At 38.6% G+C, this 27128-nt stretch overlaps 1 protein-coding gene and 1 pseudogene across 49 annotated transcripts in view; both read left to right on the top strand.

Annotated features, from left to right (window-relative positions):
• LOC122331512 (trichohyalin-like) overlaps positions 1 to 27128 on the top strand; it is a 590129-nt gene that overhangs the window by 188347 nt on the left and 374654 nt on the right. The window lies entirely within an intron of this gene.
• LOC122331522 lies at positions 17954 to 22157 on the top strand (annotated as a pseudogene).

Below are 27128 nucleotides of genomic sequence, written 5' to 3' on the forward strand. Positions count from 1 at the left end.
GTCTGGCTCTCAACCAGGGACATCAAACTGTGGCTGCCCAGCAGAAAGCTCAGTCCCAGGTACGTGGGTCCTTTTAAAATTAATGACGTAACGTACAAACTTTAGCTTCCTGCTAACTACCGTATCTCTCCGTCCTTTTATGTATCCCTCCTGAAACAGGTCCACCTGGGAGCTGACCCGGCCAGGAAGCCCCAGAACCACCTCCACCTCTTGATATTGATGGACAACCTGCATATCATGTGCGTGAGTTGCTGGACTCTCGGAGAAGAGGGGGTTCACTTCCTCTGCAACCACTTCCTTTTTGGCCAGTATAAAGCCAAAGCTCAAAAACTCTTCTAAGCGAAGTATTGCCAGCCTAGCCTGCCTTACAGAGCGTTTCACTGTTTATTCTGATTGCTGTATGTGTATGATCTCTACCTGTTTGCTCTCTCTGCTCCTTGGATTTGCCCCTTTGTTTTGTTTGCCTTTTGGACTGTTCATCTTTGCTTTGACCCATTGCCTGCTACTCTACCACGGCTATGGATTTGCCCATCTAACCTGGTAACCTATTCTGACTGCTTTGTTGCTAACCCACTGCCTGTTTCTGATCCTTGTCTCTCGTTTGCTGAATAAACCCTGCAAATGGATTCTAACACCACCCCAGTGCCCTCATTACATCATGAGTAGAATTAAGAAATATAGTATAAAAATACACAATGTAAAAATAAAATTGTATATATATATATATATATATATATATATATATATATATATATATAAGTAATTTTTAACTGTACAAAATGTTTCTTTGAACAATGATTATACTAATATGTTTAGTAATGTTATACATGATTTTATTTAGAATTACCTTATTTTTTTTCAGCTGCTGTTTGTATTGATATTCACTGAAGTAAAAGAAAAAAAAACACAAATGTATACAGTGATACGTTAACACATGTAAAACAAGAATAGGATCTGAATGAAAAAAGGAAAAAAAAAGACTGGTTGGCACAGCCTATAGAGGTAAGAAAATTGATAAACATTGACCTCAATGTATAAAATGTATCAAACACGAACATGACATTGTGTTAAAAACAATCATATAAAAGAGAGAAGAGACTTAGAACCCTATCATACACCCAGCGCAAGGGTGCATCGCAAGTGTGTTTGCTAGTTTCAGTCTGACGTAGTTCTCATTTTCCCATTAAGCGTCACATTGCTTAATTAGCTATTGCATTTGCGCCGATTAGTGCACTCGTGGGCGTTCTGGTCAGAAAAAGAAGTGTGTTGTTCTTGTTCTTTTGAGGAACTAAAAATAGACTGCCATAGATCAAGTCAAACATGGTCTAAAGTCTAAAGTCAATGACTGGTGAGTATGTCTTTCTTTATTTGATGTAAATAAGAAAATGCATTTCTGTACAGTTTTGAAATTGTAAAAGTATTGCCAAGGTCTTTTAAAAACAACAGTATATTCTATAATACTATACCATGCTTGGAGTTGATAGTGAAAATTTGCCTTGCACTGCTTGAGTTCATCTCTAGAAATAAGAAATATCACATAAATAATACATCAAGTAAAAAAACAACTATTTATTTGTATTTACAGAAATGCTGTTGTTGGTAAGACTTTAAAATAGAGAACAGTTATAGATTGTTCTTGAATGAATCTTCATTTTGAACGAATCTTGTGAATCAGGAAAAATGAGTCGTCTCAGGGAGTGCATGTACAAAATCCAACAGCAGTGGTCAGCAACAGGCGACTTATATTACTGAATATTACAGAAATTCATCATGTAACTGAGTAAACAATAAATATAATGATTTAATGCTGTCACGACACATGACCAAACAACGAACGGTGAACTAATCGATTCTCTTTCCAACTCAGATTGTGAACAATGAATTTTAATTCATAATTAATTTTGCCAAATAATTTTTTCATTACTTGAGGTGCATAAATATAACATGCATGACAGTATTTAGTAATGATATAAATTCAGTTTTATTATTATTTTTACAATTTATATTACCTATTTCGTTCCAGCTGCTCTTTGTATCGATTTTCACTGTTTAAAAAAAAAAAAACAATACAAATGTATACAGTAATAACACATGGAAAATAAGAATACAATGCCATTTAAGTGCTCTATATATATATATATATATATATATATATATATATATATATATATATATATATATATATATATACATAGTTTGTGTTTTTCTGTACAGTTTTAAAAGCGTAAAACTATTGTTAAAATAAAATGTGAAAATACCAATAAATTATATATTCTAATGTTATACCATACCTTGCTTGACTGTTCTTCTTGTATTCTTCCAGTTCATTTCTAAATAAAAATAGACATTATAAAAAAAACTGAAAACATTTATTTTTGTACTTGCAGAAAAGGCTTACATTTTAAAATGTTGTAATGATTTGTATTCACTTTTATTAGTAAGAAACTATACAATACTAAGTTTAAATATAAGTTAAATATTGCTGTTGAAAGTTCACGACAAGAAGTAGAACTAGCAAACAAACAGCTTTTAATCATTAATCAATCTAATGTGAAATACTCAGGAGAAACCAAGTCTAATGTAGGAGTCGGAGATGTTCGGATTCATTTGCAGCATTTATTGATCGTGATCATACAGGCAGAGAATCAACGACAATGACAGGGATATCACAGGGAATCATAAACAGTATCAGGAAGTGGTCGGGGCGGACGGCAAACAGTCAAGGTCAGTAAATCCTGGCAGAGAGAAAAAAATGGCGGGCAACAAGACAAACAGAAATGGGGAACTAGTTTCAGAAACGCTCAAAAACAGCTGGGAGAGAGTAATGAGGAACGCCTGTGCGGCCAATCTCTGGTACGGGGTGGATATGGGAAATGGAGTGAATGAGGTGACCTCTAGCAGTCACAGGCGGAAGGTCAGGAACCAGATCATAACACCAAGACTCAAAGACTTAAGTGAAGAGAAGGAAAAAAGAAACACGTGGCAACTGATCAATTAACTAAACAAAAACACTAGTATAAATTATGGAAGGAAAAATTCTGATAAACAGCCAATATGTTAGTAACTAATACGTTTTCGGATAATTTCTGTTAACACAAACATCAATCAATACGTTTCAAGTATCTGTAGCGCTTTTCATAACGATCATTTGTTTCTTAGGATTTTTTATACATCTTGTTTGACCCTTGGAATCTTTCTCGGGATTGCACTCGAGGTTGCATCATCATTTGTATCATCTGCTCTTTATAATAGGGCATGAACAATACATGAAAAAATTCTTTTCGCTATATTCTCCACCTACGTTGTTACGATCACACTACGGGGGCGGACACGCTGCTTTGCCAGAGTTGTAAACAACTTTCTTGTAGGACTCGTCCAGCACCTTTTCTCTGATTTCTTTCAGTTTTGCAATGATGAATGGCTCATCTCTTAATTCTTAGAGGATAACTCCAGTAACTCCTTGAACCCTCAGAATGTTATTGCTCATCAAAGCAAATACAGTCTGGTTTTTCTTGTCGATGATGTTCTGGAACAGCAACATCACCGTTGCGATTCTGAACCCGATTCCGCTGAAACACCCATCTGTGGCGTTGAATACCACGCGAGCGGAGGTGGTGCACATAGCCTTCAGGTAATTCAGGTTTTGGTAACCCAGCTCTGTACAGAATTTATCCAAGTCTTCTTTGTTCTGTTCTTGTGAGAGGGTATTGTCTGATGGAATATAACGGACGGCATTATCATCATGAGCTTTGGGGTTGAAAGGAGCATAATCGCAGCATAAAGAGTCTTCTTAAGACACAACAGTAATGTGATGCGTATGGGGGTACTTGCAGCTTGTTCTAGCATCGGTAGAAGACGGGCATGTCATCACCGAGGTAACACATGGGGTTAAACGGCCCCGCTTTAATTTAGTTGTATTCGCACGAGCTGAACATTTTGTTTACGACCGTCATGAAAGCCATCAGCAGATGCAGATCTCAGCACTTGAAAAAAAAACTGTATGGTCTTGACTTTCAACAAATTTGTCAGCCGCGTAGAGCGTAATCGTTCATATTGGTAAGTGAAATATTGTATCTATATAAGTATATAAGTATTACCTTGTTTTTTTCAGCTCGTCTTGATATTGTTTACTGTATCAAAAAAAAAATACAAATGTATACAGTGATACATTAACACATGCAAAACAAGAATAGGACTAAGATCACGAATACAGTGGCAGCTCTGACATGTGGTAAGAAATGTTTCCTGTACCTTTTAAAATATATATCATGAAGAATTAAAGCAAAATTCTGTGTGGGCTTCAAACTGGTGCTAGCAAATCGTAACAAATTGAATGATTGGTGAGTATTAATGTCTCCTTCCAGTCACGGATCTGAAGGAGAACCCATTAACAGACTGAGTGACATAGGTTTATATCAATTAAAACAAAGAGTAAAATAAAAAATCATTACCAATTTTAGCAACATAATTAAATTAAACAATATGCAAAATGCTAAAACAAAGGATCAGGACAAGGAAAACTACAATACTCAAATAAAAGCAAAACCGTTGCAAACCGTCAATCAGAGAACAATTGGATGTTCAGTTTAGCTAACAAGGCCATGCAGGAATTCAAGTCAAAATGATGAAAATGGGCAAGTAATGAAGGAAAAAAAGACTAAGAGAAAAAAGGCAACAGAATTGGAAAAAATGGACTTCAATTTATGAAATGTACTGAACATGAACTCACCCTGAGAAATATTTTTAGAAAAGAGAGAAGAGACATATATAAAATACTATACCGTGCTTGGAGTTCTTGCTGATAATTCTGCTTGTACAGTTCAAGTTCTCTAGAAATAAGAAATATTAATAAATACAAAAGACTACATCAAGTGAAAAAAAAATAATATTTTGTGTGTGGGGGGATGTATTGTTTTTGTATTTACAAAAAAGGTTTTGTAAGGAGGTGAATACTGATCTGAGAAGGGATATCTAAAGGAACAAAAGGACTTCAAAAAGAGAGTAAACTAGACTAGCCCAGATGTGTCGTGAGTCTGTTCTGGCCAAACAAGGTCTCTAAGCGACCCAGACTCCTAACGAACGATAAGTCGAAACTAGGAAATATTATAGTTAATTAATGATCCAAATTTAATCACAACCAGAGGATCAGCAGTTACATTTAAATAAATATAACTAAAATCACGAAGGATTGGAGTCAGATAAAATTATGTATAAGGTCAGTACTACGATTGGAAACAAAAGATTAATAAAGATTATTGATTTTTAACGAGACGCAAAGAAAAGACCGAACACGCATTGACCTTCGACCAGGGCCTCTGGATTCTGTTCTGCAGGAAAAGGGGACCCTTACACCACACTCTCCACCTGGGAATGTCAACCACTAACCAATGGTTTTCTGGAGTGTATGTTCTATATGGGAAAAATGTTTACTTATTGGGCTCATATTTTGGTCAAATTGTGACTAAAACAAAAAACATAAAATGTGTAATAACAATAATACTATTAATCCTCTACAGCATGGTGTTGCCATATGGAATTTGGACGAACTGGGAAAAAAATAAATAAATAAATATCTCTATAATTTAAGGCGATTTTATGAATAATCCTGTAGTGTGACATCTCCTACTGTGAACATCAAACTTTCTCTGTATTTAACGACAAGCCATGATCAGAGTTAATGCTGGAGATTTCTTCTATATGCCATAAACTCCTGCGCTCTCGTTATCCACTCGTGAAATTCATCTTATATGTTGTCTTTGCTATGATAAACAACGGTCATGCTGCTGTTTTCATGTAAGGTGCGTGGTGCTGCTTATAATATTCTTCTTAAATATGCTGGTTTTGCCACTGTTTAAACAGTCTACTTTTCATGATAGCCAACATTTAAGCCGATTCGGTCAATAATGTGTGGGTTGATGTAAAACCCATTTTAACATGTCTTGACTGTCGGGCAGTGTGCATGATCATTTGAAATACACCCCTAAAGGACTTCTAAAGAACGTCTTTTTGCCACTCAGTGAGCAAGGTCAACTGGTTGTGACGTCACATGCATACCCTCTATAGTTTAGCTAGCTAGCTAGCTAGCAAGGTTAGCTGCGATCTTTTAAGTTGTAACAATAACACTATTAATGCTAGTATAATGTTAATGCTTTTTGTATTATGGACAATGTTACTTTTGATTAGATATGAATACATGAAACAGGATGTCAGTGAGCGCTGCCATGTTTGATGGATAAAGAAGAAAAGAACAGAACGGGCTCTTCCTTCAGATAAACATGAGAATGAGATAGGATTTAGTGACCATGAGAATAAGATCAGTGATGGAGAGAGTTCAGGGAAGTTATCTCAGACACAGATAAGACTGGTGTTGTGTAGTAAACCCATTATTCTGATGCATCTGGATATGTTTAATTCATTATTGATTGATTATAATATTTATTAGACCTACTGTCTACTTTCTAACAACAAAATTATTCATTACAAGGAAATGTACATTTCTTAGTTAGATCCACTATTGTATAATACAGTCACATTGTTTCATGTTCTATCATAAAGCTTGCAGTAGAGGGATACAGACAATCGTGGGAACTTTGCATAACTAAAAATGACACTAACAATGGTTTTTACAGAACAAAAACAGCTAGAAAAAACAACTAGTAGCTCCTGCCACGAACTCTGGCCGCTGCTCTGTCTATCTCTCTCTCAAACCCAACTTTACCTCACAATGCGACGCATCGTGCATCGAATGAACAGACTACATGAATGAATCATGTGACATATTTTGAAATATGTGTAATTTTATTGTTTAAAAGTCTAATTACGAATATATATACATATAAGTATGTGTGCGTGTGTATATACAGGTGTCTGTAAAATTCTTTAACTGCCTATTAAAGTAGTACTTCAACATATTTCATAAAATCATTTGGTGTATTGTACTTAATAACAAGAAAGTTGTTATTATTTAAAATAAGTACTATAAGGTTTATTTATAGTACAGTGCTGGTATCTGTGCAGCCAGCAATCCACTGTAAAATGTACAGTAAAAAAGTTTAAGTGCTCTACTAAAAAAAAAAAAAAAAAAATTCTAAGTTCTGATGTTTGTGTGTGTGTCTACAAAAATTGTTTCAGCAGCAAACTATGGAAACATGATAGCAAAATTTCAATTGTGTTATGCTTATTTTTTTGTTGTTGTTGTCCTTTATCCCTTGTAGATATTACTACCTATATTAAAACTATTAAATTAAATTTAAGAACTTTGTTTAAATATATATATATTTCCTCTTACAATTAAAATTACAATCAGTTCCTTTTTTTTATTTTATTATTTTTTATTGAATTATTAATAAATACAAAAATAATAATACTTACTGTTGTAAAGCAGTTTTGGTCGTGTCCTCCTGAAGCACATTATGTCTATTTCGCCTCTTGCTATAAATAAAACAAATTTAGTCTTAAATCCTAAGTTGTAAATTAAACACCAATTCAGATTGATTATAAAGTAATTAAAGAAAATACATTGACACATTATTTTTGAATTGACATATTTAAATATTCTTACCTAAAAATAAACCCATGTTATTAGTTTCAAATGAAAATGTTCATTTGGAACCAATTGTATTGAACCAAATAATTACAACAAAGCCTGAGGTGCTTCGTGTTCTAATGAACATTAGTTAAGGCTGTCTACTTCAGTTTTAAAAGAACCACCCATTTTAGAGGGAGGGATAACAAAAGTGAAAGTGAGCTTTCAGAATATAAATAAGAAAGAGCAGAAACTCTACTGTTTATTTTTTAAGATAATAAAAGCTCTGAAACACAGCAGCTCTCTTATTAACACAATGGCAGAATTCATTTAAATTGCTAAGTTTTGATAGCAGTCAAAAAAAAGATAAAAGATTCCTTCCTGGGGTAAATCGTTTAACACTTGCAAAACCTGCTTTTTGAGGTTTGGTTATGATGCCACGAAAACATATACATAGTTAATGAAAGAACATAAAACAAAGAAACAGTTTCACTTTCTTGTACCATTTTTTATTTGATATTTATTTTTCTGATTTAATGCATTTATCAATTAATGAATCTGAGGAATTAACTAATTAAATGAATTTAATTGTTTTGTTGTAAAATATATCCACAAAGATAAAGGAGTGAAAACAATGATTGCTATAAAATCTCCTTAGAGAGGCTGCAAGACCTAAAGAAGACCTTCTGTCTATGCAAAGTACAAGTACTTGACCACTTAAGGACTGCCGTAGAAATTTTATCTAATACCTCTCCAGAGGTAACCGATTTTAATTGCCCACCTCCACCTGTACTGGCGAAATTGGGGATTTAAGTTTTGCAGATCAAAACCATGTAATGTTTACTTGTTCTATTTTAGATCTGGTCGTTAGACAGTTGTTATAATTTAGATGCTTAACAGCAGCTTACTCTTTAATTAAATTACTTTTTATTTCTACTTGTACTAAAATTTTAGGTTCTATCGCTCCTTTTTGGAGAAAGCATCTGAATCCTAGGACGGATCCATGGTTAAATACTGAAACAAAGACAAATATGTTGGCATGCAGAATGGAACTGGAAAAAAGATAAGTTGTTGCTGGAGATACTACTTCATTGGCTAACTATCAAAGAGCTTTGAAGGAGGCAAAATCAAAGTATTTCTCTGACATCATAGCTGGAAAGTGTGATCTGGTTAAATCTGAGTGAACCCAGACCATGATCTGACTCATCTGTAGAGATAATGGATGGTAGATCAAGATCATATAAAGCTAGTGCCACCAACAATTGTTTCACAAGTGGAAAAACATCACTCCGCTTCCTAGCTCCACTGGAATACTCCCTCTTGGTGGAAGCATGCACATACCAGTTCGACAATAGTATTGTCACGTCCACACACAGAAGAGAAGGAGAGGGTATAAGGTTTGTGGTATTTATTTCAGTGCGCAACAAGGGTGAATTTGGTACGTAGTGAACAGTGGAGACATCTGCATCCACAGGATTGGCTCATTGTTGTGAGCAATAGGTACATAGGATAGACTAACTGAAGTTCCTGCCAGGGTGTCCAGATCCAGGTGATGTGTGCATACTAACAGAGGTAATCGAAGGCTTATAGGAACATATGTTCTAACCGATGGTACTCCTGGTGGAGCAGGTTCCTCAAGGGTAGCTGTTCGGATTTCCAGGAGAGAGGTGCGTCATCCTCCTTTAAGAAGTGAGGTTAGTGGTGCAGACCCCCAACTTCAGCATTTGTTGGCCCTCATCCTCTATATCTTGCAGATGAGCCTCTGGGACATGGTAGGGCCGCTGCCAGATGATGACTCCTGGGGCCGTCTGGGCATCATGCTCCACTACACGCTCAGTGGGGCGAGGGGAGAACACATTAACTGACCGATCAGGTGCTGGAGTGGTGTGAGTTGATTTCCACAACCACGGGATCAGAAGTAACGACTCCACCGAGCTGGTCACTAATCCCGACCCATATCTTAAGCAAATTGATGTGGTATAGTAGACCCTCTCCAGCACTGTATATAGGCCCTGACAGGTGGCTAGGAATTTGCATGGGGATGATGACCACGACTCCAGGTTGGAACTCCCTTGGTTGGGCTGTATTTTCTAGTGGCATTGTTGGGCTTGCTGGGCTTTGCTGTGGTGTTCCTGGACTGATGGCATGACCCGGTCGATCCTCTCCCTCATCTCTTTGATGTGTTCCACCACTGATGGCTGCTGATCCCACACCTCCTTGGCGACCTCCATGAGGCCTCGGGGTTGTCGGCCAAAGAGGAGCTCGAAGGGGGTGAAGCCAGTTGAGGCCTGGGGGAATTCTCAGACCCCGAACTGTACATAGGGCAGCCCGAGGTTCCAGTAACACCTGTCCTCAGTGGCCCCACAAGGTCCAAGGGCACCACAATGATGGGCAGCAGAATTAGCAAACTGGGGTGAGGAGTCCTGAGCGACATCTTTTGGCAGGTCGGGCAGGCCTGGCAGAAGCACTTTACATCAGCCTCCAGGCCGGGCCAGTGTAACCGTTCTCGGATACGCTGTATGGTATTTCGCTGCCCCAAGGTGACCTGCCATGGGATGAGTGTGTGCCAGCTTCAGAACAGTTTCCATCTTTGAAAGGGGCATGACAAGCATTTGTCTTTCCTTCCCCCTCCGCTAAGTGACAGTGTTTCAGCCAGGCATCCTCTTTCTGGGCACTGGCAAATAAGCCTGCTCCTTTAACCTGTTGAAACACATTGAGAAAGGGAATAGGATTTTGGAAGGGGGACTCATCTTCTCTCCTGGTTTGGCACAGTTGGCGCAGTCCTCGGGCTGGCCTCTGCCTTTGATGGCTCCCCGGCCAGTTTCTCCCGATCAGCACAGGTACCGGCAGGTCATTCAGGATTCCGACTTTATGGCCCGGAACTTGCTGTGTACACAGGTGATTGGTAAGAAGGTCTTGCTTTCCATATGGGCCCGAGACTGGATGAGGTAGACCATGCTGCCGGAGTCCAGTAGAGCTCGGAAAAATCTCATCTTTGGGTGCTCCGGTTAAGGGGGCGGAGTGGAGGATGCAGCCTGCCAGCCACGTCTGCACAGTCTTGCAAGATCCTCTGTTGACATGGGTTCATCTCGTTGAGAGGAGTTACTCGTGATTTTTACGCAGTATTTTCATTTTTGTTTTGCCATTTCTATTGTTCATTGTTCATTTCTGTGCTTGCTATGTATATTTAGTCTGCCAGTTTCCTGAAGGAAAAAAAAAAATTACTTACATTAAGCATATATTTTACTTAACTTTAATAACATGAACTATTATTTCTGCAATAAGTGCACTTCTTTTTCACAAGAGAGAAATAAAACTTATTTTCTCTAGAAACTGGCAACATGCCAGGATACTTCGGAAAGGAAATAAACTTATTTTCTTAAGAAACTGACACTATACCATTATGCTTGGAAGGAATGAAAATTATTTTCTTAAGAAACTGACAGCATACCAGAGATGATGTGGAAGGAATGAAACGTCTTTTCTTTAGAAACTTACAGCATATCAGAGATGCTGTGAGAGTCATTAAAGAAAAATTCTTTACAAACTGACAGCATACCAGAGATGCTCAAATTCAAATTTTATTTGTCACATACACATACATACGGTACGACATGCAGTGAAATGTTTTTTACAACCGTCCAGCAACGGAATGGAAAACAAAAAAAAATATATATATAAATATAAAATATAAAAATATATATACTGTATAAGAAGAAGTGTACAAGTATATAAAAACATAAAATAAAGTACAAAATATAAAATATAAAGTGTAAAGTGGCTGTGTGAATGTCCAATGTAAAGTGACTAGTGCAATATTGTCCAGTGTAATTGTCCAATTGTAAGTGGCGAGTATCTGGGAAAGAGGGGTGAACATGGGAATCCCGGTGATTAGGTGTTGGGTGTTTTCTGGTTCAGACTTTGAATGGCCAAGTGGAAGAAGCTCCTCCTCATTCTCTCTGTGTTTGCCTTCAGGAACGGAAAGCACTTTCCTGAACGCAACAGAGAAAAGAGTCCATTGTTGGGATGGCTGAGGTCTTCCTGGCCCTGGTCCAGCATCGCTTGTTGTAGATTTGCTGCAGCACAGGAGCTCAGTGCGGGTGGTGCGCTCAGCTGACCGCACCACCCTCTGAAGAGCTCGCCTGTCCTGCATGGTGCTGTTCCCGAACCAGGAGGTGATGTTTCCCATCAGGACACTCTCAATGGTGCAGGTGTAAAAGTTCCTGAGCACCTGAGATGGGAGTCTGAAGTCCCTTAAGCGCCTCAGATGGTATAGACGCTGCCGGGCCTTCTTCACCAGGGTGTTGATGTGACAGGACCAAGACAGGTCCTGCGTGATGTGAACATCCAGGTCCCGAAAACTGTCCACTCTCTCCACTGGGGTCCCGTTGATCATGAAGGGGTGATAAGAGTGCACCTGCATCGTGCTGAAGTCCACTATTAACTCCTTTGTTTTGCTGACGTTCAGGAGCAGATTGTTCTCCTGACACCATCTCTCCAGGTTGTTGATCTCCTGAAGGTAGGCCATCTCATCGTTGTTGGAGATCAGGCCCACCACAACAGTGTCGTCAGCAAATTTAATGATGGTGGTGGAGTTTGTAGTGGCCACACAGTTATGTGTGTACAGCGAGTACAGCAGGGGGCTCAGAACACAACCCTGAGGGGCTCCAGTGCTGAGAGTGAGGGAGGATGAGGTGTGTTTTCCCATCAGTACGGCTTGTGGTCTGTCGGTCAGGAAGTCGGTGATCCAGTGACACAGGGATGGGCTGAGTCCCAGGACCTCCAACTTCGAGGTGAGTGTGGAGGGAGTGTATGGGTGTGTGTGTGTGTATGGTGTTGAACGCTGAACTATAGTCCACGAACAGCATTTTCACATAGTTACCTTTTCTAAAGTCCAGGTGGCTCGTGGTTGTGTGGAGAAGGTGTGTGATGGCATCATAGCACAGAAACCGCATTAGTTAAAATCACTAATGACCTGCTCTTATCCTCCGACCGAGGCTGCGTCTCGCTACTCGTTTTATTGGATCTCACTGCTGCATTTGACACTATAGATCATAATATTCTCCTGGAGCGTTTAAACACCGCTGGTGTACAGGGACAGGCTTTAAAGTGGTTTAAATCATACCTATCAGACCGTTATCAATTTGTAGATATAAACGGAGACCGCTCTACTACAATGCCCGTAAAGTGTGGTGTGCCTCAAGGATCAGTTCTAGGCCCCTTACTGTTCTCTATATACATGCTGCCCCTGGGGAACATTATTAGGAAGCACAGGGTTAATTTCCACTGTTATGCAGATGACACACAGCTATACATTTCATCTAAGCCTGATAAGTTATCAGAAATGTCTAAATTAACAGAGTGTGTTAAAGACATAAAAGACTGGATGACTAGAAATTTTCTTCTATTAAACTCTAATAAAACAGAGGTGCTCCTTATCGGACCAAATTCATGTTTGCAGCAAATTTCTGAGCTCAAACTACAATTAGATGGATGTGATATAAACGTTACTCCGACAGTTAAAGACTTGGGTGTGATATTGGACAGCAACCTGTCCTTCGAACACCATATAACTCATGTTACAAAATCTGCCTACTTTCATCTTAGAAATATTGCTAAACTCAGACACATGCTCTCTCTCTCAGATGCAGAAAAGCTAGTTCATGCATTCATGACATCTAGACTGGATTACTGTAATGCCCTGCTCGCTGGTTGTCCAGCATCTTCAATAAACAAGCTTCAGTTAGTGCAGAACGCAGCCGCTCGAGTTCTTACCAGGACAAGGAAATATGATCACATAACCCCAGTTTTATCCTCCTGCACTGGCTGCCTGTTCATTTCGGATTGATTACAAAGTACTGTTACTGACCTACAAGGCTCTAAATGGTTTAGCCCCCATTTATCTGACCAGCCTTCTGTCAAGCTACAACCCGTCACGCTCTCTAAGATCTCAAAACTCAGGGCTCCTGGTAGTTCCTCGTATAGCAAAGTCTACTAAAGGTGGTCGAGCGTTTTCACATTTGGCACCCAAACTCTGGAATAACCTTCCTGCTAATGTTCGGGGATCAGACACACTCTCTCAGTTTAAGTCTAGGCTAAAGACATATCTTTTTAGCAAAGCATACTCGTAAAGATTAACAGAAACCTATGCTACAGTACATCGTGATTCCCAATAGTATGAATGGCCGCTACTCTAATTATCCTTTTGTCTCCACCTCGGGATGTACATCCCGAGGCATCTAGTTACCGAGCCTCTCCAGTGGACCCAGTGAGGAGATGACCTTCCTGCGATGACGTCGAGGAAAACTCAACCTTCTGTCTGGACTAAATCTATCTTGGACTTTCTACATTGTAATTCATCCAGCTGTTTTGTAACGCATCCTGTTGTGTGGTGACTTGCTTATGTCTGTGGAACGATTTGCTTTTGTCTTGTAATAATTTGCTTTTGTGAAGCTGCTTTGGAACAATAGCCATTGTAAAAAGCGCTATACAAATAAACTTGAATTGAATTGAATCCTCTGTAGACCGGTTTTGGCGGTAGGAGAACTGTAGTGGGTCAAGTATGTCCGGTAGTGATGCAGTGATGATGTCTCTGACGAGTATTTCAAAGCAATGTTCTATGTATGTTCTCTCTCCTGAATACCCTCCTAATGGCCCAGTCTGCATCATCCAAATCGTCCTGCAGAGCAGGCACTGAATGGTCAGACCAGCGTGACACCTCCCTCTGTACCGGGGCTTCCTGTTTCAGCCTCTGTTTGTAAATAGGTACGAGGAGGATGGCGGCATGGTCCGATTTAGCAAACTGTGGGCATGATTTTGCCTTGTAGCTCTCTCTGAAGGGTGTGTAGCAGTGATCCAGTGTCCTTCCGCCCCTGTTGGGGCAGGTGATGTGCTGGTGGAAGTTCGGCAGTGCACGCTTGAGGTTTGCACTGTTAAAATCCCCCAGCACAATGAGTGCGGCGTCCCGGTGCTGTGACTGGTGTGTTGTGAGGTGATCGTGTAAGTCCCATATTGCAGTGTCCGTGTCCGCTTGAGGTGGAATGTAAACGGCACTGACTATGACCGAGCTGAATTCCTGTGGAAGATTTTGATGGTCAGAAGTTCCAGGTTTGGTGTGCAGGAGCGTGAGAGAGGAACAATGCTCGTGCTGTCGCACCAATGGTTGTTCACCATCAGACACACTCCACCTCCCCTTGTCGGGTTTAAAAACGGCGAAAGTTGGGTGCATTGTACACCAATAGGTATAAGAGTGGCTCGGTCGCATGTAGTAATAGCCAGCTTATATAAAGAAAACCGCGCAGATTATCCAAAATACAAACAATTAACAGAAAAACAAAAAGTTTTGCAGGAGCAGTCGTGATGGCAGCCGAACTCAACGGCGCCTCTTGGCCATACAAGGGATCATTCACACCTCATAACACTGAGTAAATAATTCTATGACCTCCCAGTGTAGCACTGGATCTAAATTATGCTACACAAATTATGGTACGCTAAACATCACCCATCTCCTACACACACATTTTCACACAAACATACACACCTTCATCATTGTAATCGCATGACACATTTACCTGGTACTAAGCATAAAACCTCCAGGTCTAAATTATTGAAATTTATTACATCACACAGAATTTCAAACACATAGGGTAAATTAAATATATTTTTTTCATTTCATTTTAAAACGTTTGTGCAATCTTGTGGTCTTATGAACTTACTTTATGTGAATATCGTAAGGTGCATAGGACCTGCATGGCCACAGTCACACAATAGTGAATTACAAATTTTAAAATTGAGACCTATTCAGCAATGCAGCTGGTCTCCTAGGACAAATACTTATGTCCGGTCATTGGCATTATTACAAATTGGGGCCCACTAGTTTGTGGCACATGTATAATGACTATACAAATTCATTTAAACAAGTAAACAATCAAATTTACATTATTATCAAGTGTGAATTTCAGATTTAAAATCTCTTTCTGCCGTTTTTGACTATATTTAATTATGTGTTTTGTTTTAATTATGTATACCACCGGTAAATATACTGGTTATATTGATTTTGTTACTCCCTTTATTATTCCTCAGACCAAATTGTAACATTTAGTGGTATTAAATAATCTAGAAAACCACATGAGACCTTTCCATTAAATAAGTTGATTCAGAGAAATGGAGACCCGGTTTACTATTCACACTTGACAGATGGTTGCTGCTTTGTTAACTTTTGTTTAACCCTTTTCTTCCCACAACATCACCATGTCAGTTTTCGATTGTTGCTTGATTACTCAGGAGTTGTTTAGATGCTTGGTGTTCATTGGTGAATCGTCAGCACAATGATTCCTTCATTTATGGAGACCTGAAAAATTCTACAGAGACACACCTTCTAAGGGAAGGTGATGGAAAGATTTGCAGCAGGTCAGATGAACTCACTGGAGAAGACACCTCTCCAGAAAACAAGGATACTTTCAGTTCACGTTTGATCAACACAACGGACCTGGTACATCAAGTAATCCTGCAGGCTGAATATCACCACAGCCGGTGCAGATGGACACACCTGACCAAAGACTGCAGCGGCACAGGACGCTGATATTTAAAGAGACTGTACATATCGCTGATGTGATTTCTACAGTGGTTGCTTTAATGTTGTTCTTTCAGGTGACCACTCTACCCTCACACACCCTCAACCAGCGCAGCCTGCTCTGACAAGACCTCAGCTGTAGACATCGGACTGAGTTCACCTCCTCGTGGTCCCTTAGGCACCACTCAGAGTTTGGCCCAAAGGACTAGGGAAGGACTGTAAGGAGGTGAATCAAAACCTGTATATGCATTAAGACTGATCTGAGAAGGGATATCCAAAGGAACGAAAGGACTTAAAAAAGAGAGTAAACTGTTTATCAATTATACCAATTTGAAATTTGGATTCCTGCCTGGCAAAATAAATGTTAAACTTGGTTAACTTATAATATTGAAATTACTTTTCTAGTAGGTTAGTGACTTCTGAGGTTTTCCGCATTGTTGGTGTGCTAGAACAACGATTGATGGATGGAGCCGTCTTGAGATCTTGACTTCTGGCCATCAAACTGTCTTAGCATGCTATTACTTAGGGAACGCATAAAAAAATACTCTTTTTGAGTCTATCAAGGAGATGGCTGCATTAAGGTAAGCGATCTACGGGGTAGCCTCTGACTAAGACCTGGACTAGCCCAGATGTGTTGTGAGTCTGTTCTGGCCAAACAAGGTCTCTAAGCGACCCAGACTCCTAACGAACGATAAGTCGAAACTAGGAAATATTATAGTTACTTAATGATCCAAATTTAATCACAACTAGAGGGATCAGCAGTTACATTTAAATAAATATAACTAAAATCACGAAAGATTGGAGTCAGATAAAATTATGTATAAAGTCAGTACTACAACTGGAAACAAAAGATTAATAAATATTAGTGATTTTTAATGAGACGCAAAGAAAAAACGAACATGCATTGACCTTCGACCAGGGCCTCTGGATTCCGCTCTGCAGGAAAATGGGGACCCTTACAGGGGAGAAAAATTAAAGTGTCTCCTATCATCAATCATCACTGAGAAAGAAGCACTGCCTGTGTTCCTCAAGACACCTTTAGTGGTAAGGAAAAGCGACTAAGGAATGGGCAATCTGACGCAATCCAACCTGGTGCGGTAAGCTCTCCTCTTCCTGATACGCATATTAGGAGCGACCTGAAGAAGCTCCAACTTTTCAGTAGCACACGCCAAAATGTCCACCAGCTCGGGGCTGCATCTCCTCGCCGCTGGTTTGGAGAAATTCCAAAAAAGTAGCTCCAAAATCCTCAGAGTTGGAGGGTGTTGTAGGCAAAATGCCCTCCATTGCGAAATTTTCCCATGCCTCTGGGTTGGGCGCAGAAAGTCCATTCCACTCACCACTTGGAGAATAAAATTCCACAAATGCGGTTGATGAAGTGGAAAGTAGAGGTGAAAAAATATAAAAACTAGAAAGGGCCAGAAAAACCACCAGAAGAGAGGAAAATCTGAGTCAGACACAAGCAACAGCAAAAACAGGATTGCCTACATAAATGAAATTGATAAACTTACTTGAACTCCTCAGTGGTTGCAAAACCAACTTCTACTGGAGGGTGAATTATTTAAGCAATATTAAAGGCTTTCATAAAATACACAGCATCTTTAAGATGTAAAAAATAAATTGAACATGTTGCCTTTTACAGTACATTTAAACAGTCCACAAAATAATTCTCAAAATGATGTGAATAATCTATTCTTTACTCCACTAAATCAAAGAAATCCTGTCTAAGGTTGCTTTTATTAAACATTATATATGTCCACTTCATAGTTTTAGAGAGACAAGCCCATTTTTGTGGGAGTGTCAATAATAGTGAAAGTAGGCTTTGTGAATATAAATGAGAGAAAGCACTGTACTGTTCATTTTTCAAGAAGGTAAAATCTCTGAAACACAGCAGCTCTCTTATAACACAATGGCAAAGTTTCTTTACGTTGCTATAGATTTTGGAACATCATTCAGCGGATATGCCTTCAGCTTTAAGACTGATAAACATCTAGAACAAATTAGATTCCTTTCTGGGGTGTTGAGCAAGGTCTAAAACCTTCTAAACCCCCACCTGCATTTTGTTTGATGAAGAACAGAACTTCCAGAAGTTTGGTTATGATGCCATGAAAACATACACCATGTTGATGAAAAAAGAAGAAGCAAAGAAACACTATCTATTTGAACACTTCAAAATGCAGCTGTATAATAAAGTAAGTACTTTTACATTTTTGGTTTATCTTACATACCATATTATTTATCTGTGAATGAAAGATTAATTTGATACACTTTCATTGAGTAACATTAATGTAATAAACACTTTTGTTGTAAAGGAAATCCACAGAGATTTGATGATCACAGAATCAAATGGGAAAACAATGAAGGCTATAAAGGTTTTCTCTGAGAGTCTGCGATACCTGAAGGATCATGCACTGGACAAAGTTAGACAAAGTATTGAAGGACAAAAGTTCACTGCATCTGATGTGACGTGGGTGTTAACAGTTCCTGCTATCTGGAATGCGGCAGCTAAACAATTCATGAGAGAAGCAGCTGTTGAGGTGAGTTAAAATGTGAACATTAGATACTTATTAAAACTCATCATGTACACATAAAAGTACATTTACTTGTTCTTCTGTAAGACAGAATAAATGAAATGAAAATATTAATTAATCATGCAGGCAGGTCTTGTGACGGATTCTACACCTGAAAGACTCATCTTTGCTCTGGAACCAGAGGCTGCGTCTGTGTTCTGTAAGCAGCTACCAAGTGATGGTTTCATAGCAGAAAGAGAGGATTGTGAAGACAAATTGGAGCAGCAACCAGGAAGCCAGTACATGGTTGTAGATTGTGGAGGTACACTGCTAAAATTCCTTTAAAATCCTACTACACATTTACATACAGATTAATTTTACTTGTATACTTGCGAGTATAAGTTAACTATAAGGAGTGAAACAAGTAAAAACTAAAAAGTAAAAACTAAAAAGTAATTAATAGTTTTTTTATAACTAAAAGGTACCTTTCTGTAACAAGGACACTGAGGCCGAGGTAGAATCCATATTTGGAAGTTTATTAGAGGCAAAGACAATAGTCATAAACGATAAGGCAGGCAGATAGTAAAGTACAGGCAGTCCAATCTTACAACAGGTTCAAGGGCAGTTAAGGAATGGTAGTCAGCAGGCAGGCAGTAGGTAAACACAGGGTTAACAGTCCAATCAGGCAAACAATACAGGTAGGTAGAATCCGAGAGACGTGAAACAAGGAAACAGGCAAGGTTCATACACAGCAATAGCAATCAGAAGATATGTGAGAAACATTTGGTAAAGCAGTGAAACTAGCAATACTTCACGACTAGCACATGGCAGGCCCTCTGGTTATAAAGCCCTTCAACAGGAAGTAACCAGTGAAGTAGAAAAGGGCCTGAGCCGAGCTAGTACTCAGGTGAGGGCTCCCTCTGGTGTTCAGGTGTTACACTTTCTCAATGTAGCTACATGTTAAGTACTATAAATAGAATAAAGTATAAACATAGTACAGAAGGTAGTCAACCAGTCCATTTATAAAATTCTAAGTAATATTCAAGGAGGTGAAAAAAGATAGTTTGTACCCTTAAATCAAAGGGGCACTTTTATATTAGCATTTTATTGTAAATTCAAATGAAATAAAACATTTAGTATTATTTAAAATGCAACATTATAAAATGACTATTTCATTTCAACAAACTACTTGACAAGAATAGGTGTGTTTTCAAGATACTGAAATAAAAACAAATGTCAGGGCCCAAAATCCTCAGACCCCAGCGGTGAATCCAGCATTCACATACTGACTGGGATCAGCTTTCCCATCAGCTTTCAAGAACCAGACAAGACTGAATATAACTTTTTATGATTATACATGGAGTCTGTGACATTTCCTTTAATTCTCGCTAGTTGGTTGTCCATGTCCAATTCAAGTAAAAAGTGCATCTGTTACAATTTTGAGTTTTCTAAAAATCTACTTCAAACCCTAGATGTAACTATATAGAAAATATGAGTACACATAAATGAATGTTGTCTCTGATTTTTTTTCTTGTATCTTGCAGGTGGTACTATTGACATAACGGTCCACGAGGTGCTGGATGACGGCAAACTGAAGGAGCTGCACGCTGCATCAGGAAATGACATGGGTGGACAGTCAGTAGACAAGAATCTCATGTCTTTTCTAAAAGACATTTTCTCAGACAACATTTTTGAAAAATTTAAGAAAGAATACCCAAGTGAAGCACTTAAACTGAAGTATGACATTGCACTTATAAAATCTTGTGAGGATGTTGTGATGATTCCATGTCCTAGCAGCTTACAAACACTCGCTAAAGATAAACAGAGCATGAAAAGTTATTTTGAGGATGTTCAGGGAGTAATGTGGGATGATGGTGGAATATTCATTGAACAAGAAAAGCTAAAAAGCTTCTTTGATACCAGCTTGAGTGCTATAGAAAGCACAATTAATCAGATCCTTAAAAACACAGAGCTGAGGATTGAGTACATGTTGATAGTGGGAGGCTACGCTGAATGTGCTTTTCTGAGGAAATTCATGAAGAAGCGATTTGGCAGCGTATGCAAAATACTTTGCCCTGTTGAACCTCAGGCAGTAATTTTAAAGGGAGCGATCCTGTACGGAAAAACACCTTCCGTGGTTAAATCCCGTATTAGTGCTCTCACATATGGGTTCCGTATATGTGACATATTTGATGAAACCAAACACAGGGGCAAAAGCAAATCTGAAAACTCAGAAGGAGAAGTGTTCTGCAACGTTTGCTTTGACCAGCTTGTATGCAGTGGGGAGTCAGTTGAATGTGATGAAGTCCGTTCTTTCATAAGATATCCAATAGATCGACTGCAAACAAAGGTAAAATTTACATTTTACAGCTCTGAAAAACAAGAAGTAAAGTTTACAGATGAGCCACTCGTATTTGAGATTGGTTCTGTATCAGTTGACATGCCTAACACTGACGGAGGCACAGATCGACCGGTCAGGTTGGAGATAAAATTTGGCTCCACTGAAATGCAGGCAACTGCTACTGATTTAGGATCAGGTGAAACAAGAACAACCAAACTGGACTTTTTGAGTGAACAAATCCATGCCCATAATAAAATATGTGCCTGATTACAAGCAAAAGTAAAATAAAGTAAATAATTAAAACAACAACAAATAAAACAAAAGAAGACAGAAAGAAAATTAATCTGAGGCAAAATATAAATGTTACAATTGTTGCAAGACATTGTAAGTAAAACGTTACAAAAAATCCCAATAACAAAACAAATCCATTATCTGATTTGTACTATTTCTATATCTCACATAATACCTAACAGGATTGGTGTTTTAACTGATTTATTTTAATTATATTATGCAGCAAGAATATTTATGACATCACAGAGAATAATAGTGTTGACTGTATCTTTAAATAATTCTCTCAAATTACTATATGTAACCCTGTATAAAAAAAAAAAATCCTTTCAGTGATAGGGTTAAAGTATGTATTTTATTCAGTTTGTTTTAATTTGTAAACTCTTTTCTAATTTGGGGATGGTGTTTAATAGCTTTATATAAGGTTACCTTTCTACATGTCATTACGTTATGTAGCGTAAGAGTTTGTTAGAAATGCACAGGGGAAAACGTGGTGCATACAATCAAACGTGTCTATATTTTGTGATTGGATATCCCGTAGCGTAATCCAATTGGGTAATAATAAGGGGAGAGAGAAAAGAGCTTGCGAGAGATGAGATGAAAAAATGTGCCCTTTTTGTTCAGTTGTTTGTAACAATGTGGTTTTCTTTTGTATTAACTGTTGAGATACAGCTAGCCCACAATATGGGTTAACGTCGAGTTCATCTGATTTTTTAAAGAATGCTTACGGACATTGCCGCATCAACCATTAACTTAGTGCATCATCTGTACTAAAGTGTTTGTGTTGAAATGTTCACACGAACGCTGTCGTTGTGTCCTGCTGTGAGACTTTTCTTTGTTGGTTCTCGAGATCACAGGACGAGTTTTTTCTTTTCTTCCTCCGGATAGCACACCCAGCTACCGGAAACGTTGGGTTTTCCTTGGCATCGGGTACGATCATTGCTTCCAGTCGAGTGAAGCAGCCAGTGTAAGTTTTCAAGGCCTCAACGCACACCAGCCACGACACAGGCCTGCAGCGGGGAAGGGAGGTGTGTGAGTGTGTGTGTGTTTGTGTGTGTGTGTGTGTGTGATTTTGTGTTGTTGCTGTTTAGTTGACATTTGATTTATTTACCCAGTTTAGGGATGTGGTAATATTGAAACAGACCCAGCTCATTGTCAATTTGTAACTTGTCTTTTTCTATTTGTGAAATCATCTTTTTTATTTCTTCGTGGGTATTGTAGTAGTTGTAGGACATAATTAAAATAGAACTCAGGAAGTAAAGTAAATTAAAAAAAACTTTATTAGCTATATAGTGAGAAAGTACTGTATAATCAGAGAGAGGAAGGCCTTAATCCAACATCACAAGGCATTTTGTTTGTGAACCAAGAGCAATCCCTTAGAAATTTCTACTCTAGAAAGAGAGGGGGTGCTACATATCATTTTTAAATACAAATAAACAACTTATGTATTATTGGTAAGATTTTTTTTTTAAATCTAGGTTAGTGAGGGTTATACAGGTGTGACAATTTATTGTTGTTAATCAGATGAATGTTTTATAATAAATCAATGGCGTTTAGGGCATTTAAGCACATGTACACTTGATAAAGATCATTAGTTTAGGAAACTACTACTATGGCTGTTTTCTTGTTCATGTAAAAGTTGTTTCCATTTTCATTGAATAAAAAATAATCAATTTAATAAAAAGTGCACATTTTAGTTGTGAATTGCAACCAACTTTTTCCCCATTTACCCCTCCCTTTAGAGAAGATATGGTGGCAGATGCAGGATTAAAGGTGTTATATGTAAGATTGACAAAGAGTGGTTAGAACTAGATATTGCAGTTCAAATTCAAAATATTGGAGTGACGAAACATATTTTTCAGCATAGGCCAACCAATGCAAATGCGCATCGACTGGTCTGACCTCAGGTTTTATGGGAACCGGAGACTCTAACTGCCGCTGCAGTGAAGCAACGAATTTACCAACAAATGATCGGCTCTTTCATTTACAGGGCGGGACTTTCCTGCCATAATACGCATTGCACTTTCTCCTATTCATACCGTAAGTACAGGAGTGTACTGTCTTTGCATTTCTATTCGGTGTGTTTGACTTAAAGCGGCTCTGCAGCTACCCATCAGTGTTTGACATCAAAGTACCGTGAGAGCAATTATGAAGAGCATTAGCGGTCAAATGTTTTCACGATACTTTGATGTCATTCACTGATTGGTGGCTGCAGTGCTGCTTCAAGTCAAACACACAAGAATCAATTTTAACTAGGCTTAGACTTGGTCACACAACACTAAACTTTGAATAAAAGGCCACATCAGACCAGGAAATGTGATCATTATGGTCAAGAGGAAACTGCATCACATTATAATGTGAAACGTTTTGATGAAAGGAACAGGTTTTATGATCCTGGCCCACATGCGTAATGCAGCAAGAAGCTGTATGCCATTTAATTACAAAGACTGTATCACACTGATGCCATTAAAAGAAACACCAAATGCCTTTCTCTAGCAAAGAAATTTGCTTTCCCCCAAGAAACTGTGCATTTTTTTTTGCAAAACTTTTGCATTCTTGCATAACATCTAATACTACTGTATTAAAATAGCTCAGTTTTGAGTGCAATGGAAAAAATTATTATATTTCATTTAGTTTTTTAAGCAGTTCCAGCCTGGGTATCCTTGTCTGTTCAGGTCCGTTCTTCAGTCACAATACACAAGGCAAAGACACTAGGTAAGAGTGCAAACAGGTTGGTTTATTGACAAAGGTTGGCAAAGAAGATGGATGGCAGGTGAGTCGAAATAAGTTCTTAAAGGTGCATCTCAATAATCAATCACTTTTATTCACATAGCGCTTTTAACAACACAGATTGTATTAAAGCACTGAACAGTATAAAGTAGAATACAATGATAGGGATGTATAATGACGAGATTGAACAATTTGTTATTAAATGCAGATACTGTTTCTGTAATCAATTTGATGATAATTGCTAGAAATTAAGTATCCCCTTCTAAGCAAGCCAGAGGCGACAGCGCCAAGGATCCAAAACCCTATGGAGAAAAAAAACTTTGTGAGAAACCAGGCTCACATTGGGGTCAGTTCTCTGATCAGATGCCCAACACTTAACTTCCAGTTCAACTTTTTAAACACAGCCATGTCAGATTGTGTAAAGGACTTGCAGACGTAGAATCCATGTGCAGAAGTTTATTAGAGGATAAAGCAACAGACATAAATGTAATTCAGGCAGAGGATCATACACAGGCAGGCTGTCCGACAGGATGACAGGTTAAGAGGAGAATCCAAGAGACGGTGTTCAACAGACAGGCAATGGGTCTTTATCAGGCAGTGAATCCAAACAGGCAAACAGATCAGAAGGGCAGGTCTCAGGCAAACAGGCAGATATCATCAGGCTTTGCTGGCCTCTGCTGGCTAGGTGTTACAGCCGCCCACAATAAATTAGAATGTCAAATTGTGAAACTTTTGTATCAAATAAATTGAATGCACACAGACTGAAGTAGTTTAAGTTTAAGTAGTCTTTGGTTCTTTTAATTGTGATTATTTTGGCTCACATGTAACAAAAACCCACCAATTCACTCAACATGCCAATCAGCTAATAAGCTCAAAACACTCAAAACACAGTTACATCCATCTACTCCTGACTTCTCTAACTACAAGTGACTCATTGAGAGCACACTCTTGGGAAGCTCTGGTGCAAGCAGAATGTCGCTCCAGTGGCTGCACTACTCCCTGCTGTGTTGCAGGCAACCATTTCACCTCTGCGATTAAGTGGGCTAAAATAATTAATTTGTAAAACTTTCATTAACAGGCGGACGTCTTTTTAAATACAGCACCTATGGAAAGGCATAGTATGTGTGTTTCTGGATGTGATCTTTCCTTTGGCACTGGTTGATGGTTATGATCACTGCCTCACATATCTCTACTAAGGGGGCATTCATCATGCTTACATTGTAGGAAAATGATGGTTGTGGAGTTGTGGACCAGGCTCCATGCTCCTGCCTAGATTTAGGGTTCCCCCTGATGGCCTGGACTGGTCTTACAGTGACTGTGAGGAATTTAGGGAAAAGCACTGAAAGATCTCAACAAGGGTGGGCATGATCCAGAGCTTCGTACCCAGCAACTTTACCAAGCAGTTCTCTACCACACAGAATGAGACTGAGGCCATCAAAAACATCCTAATTTGGTGGGATAAGTATAATTCTTTTCACAGTTTCTGAAGAAAATAACTTTCTATCCTCCAGCAACTGTAACATTACAGAAATGTTATGAGAAGATTCTTTAGAAACTGACAGCATACCAGAGATACTATAGAAGGAATGAAACGTATTTTCTTTAGAAACTGACAGCATACCAGAGATACTGTAGAAGGAATGAGACGTATTTTCTTTAGAAACTGACAGCATACCAGAGATACTGTAGAAGGAATGAAACTTATTTTCTTTAGAAAAACTGACAGCATTCCAGAGATACTGTGTGTTACATGTGTGTTGGGGTTTGATGTTGTCCCCTGTCTTTCTGTTTAGCCGCAGTTGTTCCAAGTCTTCCGGCGAGCTCCCTACTTGGATTATAAATTAGACTATTTCCACTTACTTTGTGGCTCTTGTAAGGGTCCCCCTTTTCCTGCAGAATGGAATCCAGAGGCCCTGTTCGAAGGTCAATGCGTGTTCGGTCTTTTCTTTGCGTCTTGTTAAAAATCACTAATATTTATTTATTAATCTTTTGGGTTTCCAATTATAGTACTGACCTTATACATAATTTTATCTGACTCCAATCTTTCGTGATTTTATTTATATTTATTCAAATGTAACTGCTGATCCCTCTAGTTGTGATTAAATTTGGATCATTAATTAACTATAATATTTCCTAGTTTCGACTTATCGTTCTGTAAGGGTCCACCCACCGACCGGAATCCAGTGGCTGTTTGAAGGCTGTATGTGTGTAGACTCTTTCTGGCGCTTCTGCACCTGTGATTACCTGCCTGACAACAGGTGCGAGTGGTAAATAAGGTTTCAGTACCCTTTAAAGTCATATACCCCATAAGGTGATCCCATTTGATAAGTTGGTCCTTAACTACAACGCCAATGGAGCGTATGGTGGTAGAATTTAAATATACCTGGTCTGGGTGAATTAAAGGGAAGGTGACAAAAAACCCAATACAACCGGTGCATTCATTCCCAGTATACATCATTAAGGTTAATGTTTTTCATTTTTTAAGATGTAAGCCATCTATGCAAATCTAAGATATCAATAAGATCATTTAAAACATGTCTAGGTGTCTTATGAAGACGAAGATCTAAAAATTCTTGTCTAGCTGCAGTAAACAAATCTTGTGCATATAACCTACAGGCAAAGTCATGCTCGATGGTACGGGTCTGATTAAAATTGGTTTGACTGGTCATCAAAAGCGCCTGCGCTTCAGATTTGACCGCTTTAATAATATTCTCATTACTTTTAGTGATGTGTTGAAGATATGTCGCGATCTGGTTTGCCAACCATGTTGAAAATTGAGATTGTCCTGTTATTTTATAAGTGTTTGATGTGGAATTGATTGATCCAAAAATGCCAGCTAAATTTCTGAACAGGGTTTGTTTACTTCGTACAGGTGGAGTTTGAACTGCAAGTCTGTTTTTATAATCAGAAACTAAATCATCTAGACGTGACTGTAGCCATGTATATGTTTTGTCATCAGCATTACAATATTTTACGTAGGCAGACAGAATATTAGAGATGTTATATGTGACATGTGTTATCACTAAATTGACATCATGTAATAGTGTCTTATTTGTATTTTCTTTAATTACACCGCCTGGTGGAGTGGGGTAATGTTTGGGGCACTGTGTGGGTTTCTTGTATCCACACGTGGTTAAATTAAAAGAATGATGTAAAGTCTATGAA

This window comes from Puntigrus tetrazona, unplaced genomic scaffold, assembly GCF_018831695.1.
Source record: "Puntigrus tetrazona isolate hp1 unplaced genomic scaffold, ASM1883169v1 S000000001, whole genome shotgun sequence".
Lineage (NCBI taxonomy): Eukaryota > Metazoa > Chordata > Actinopteri > Cypriniformes > Cyprinidae > Puntigrus > Puntigrus tetrazona.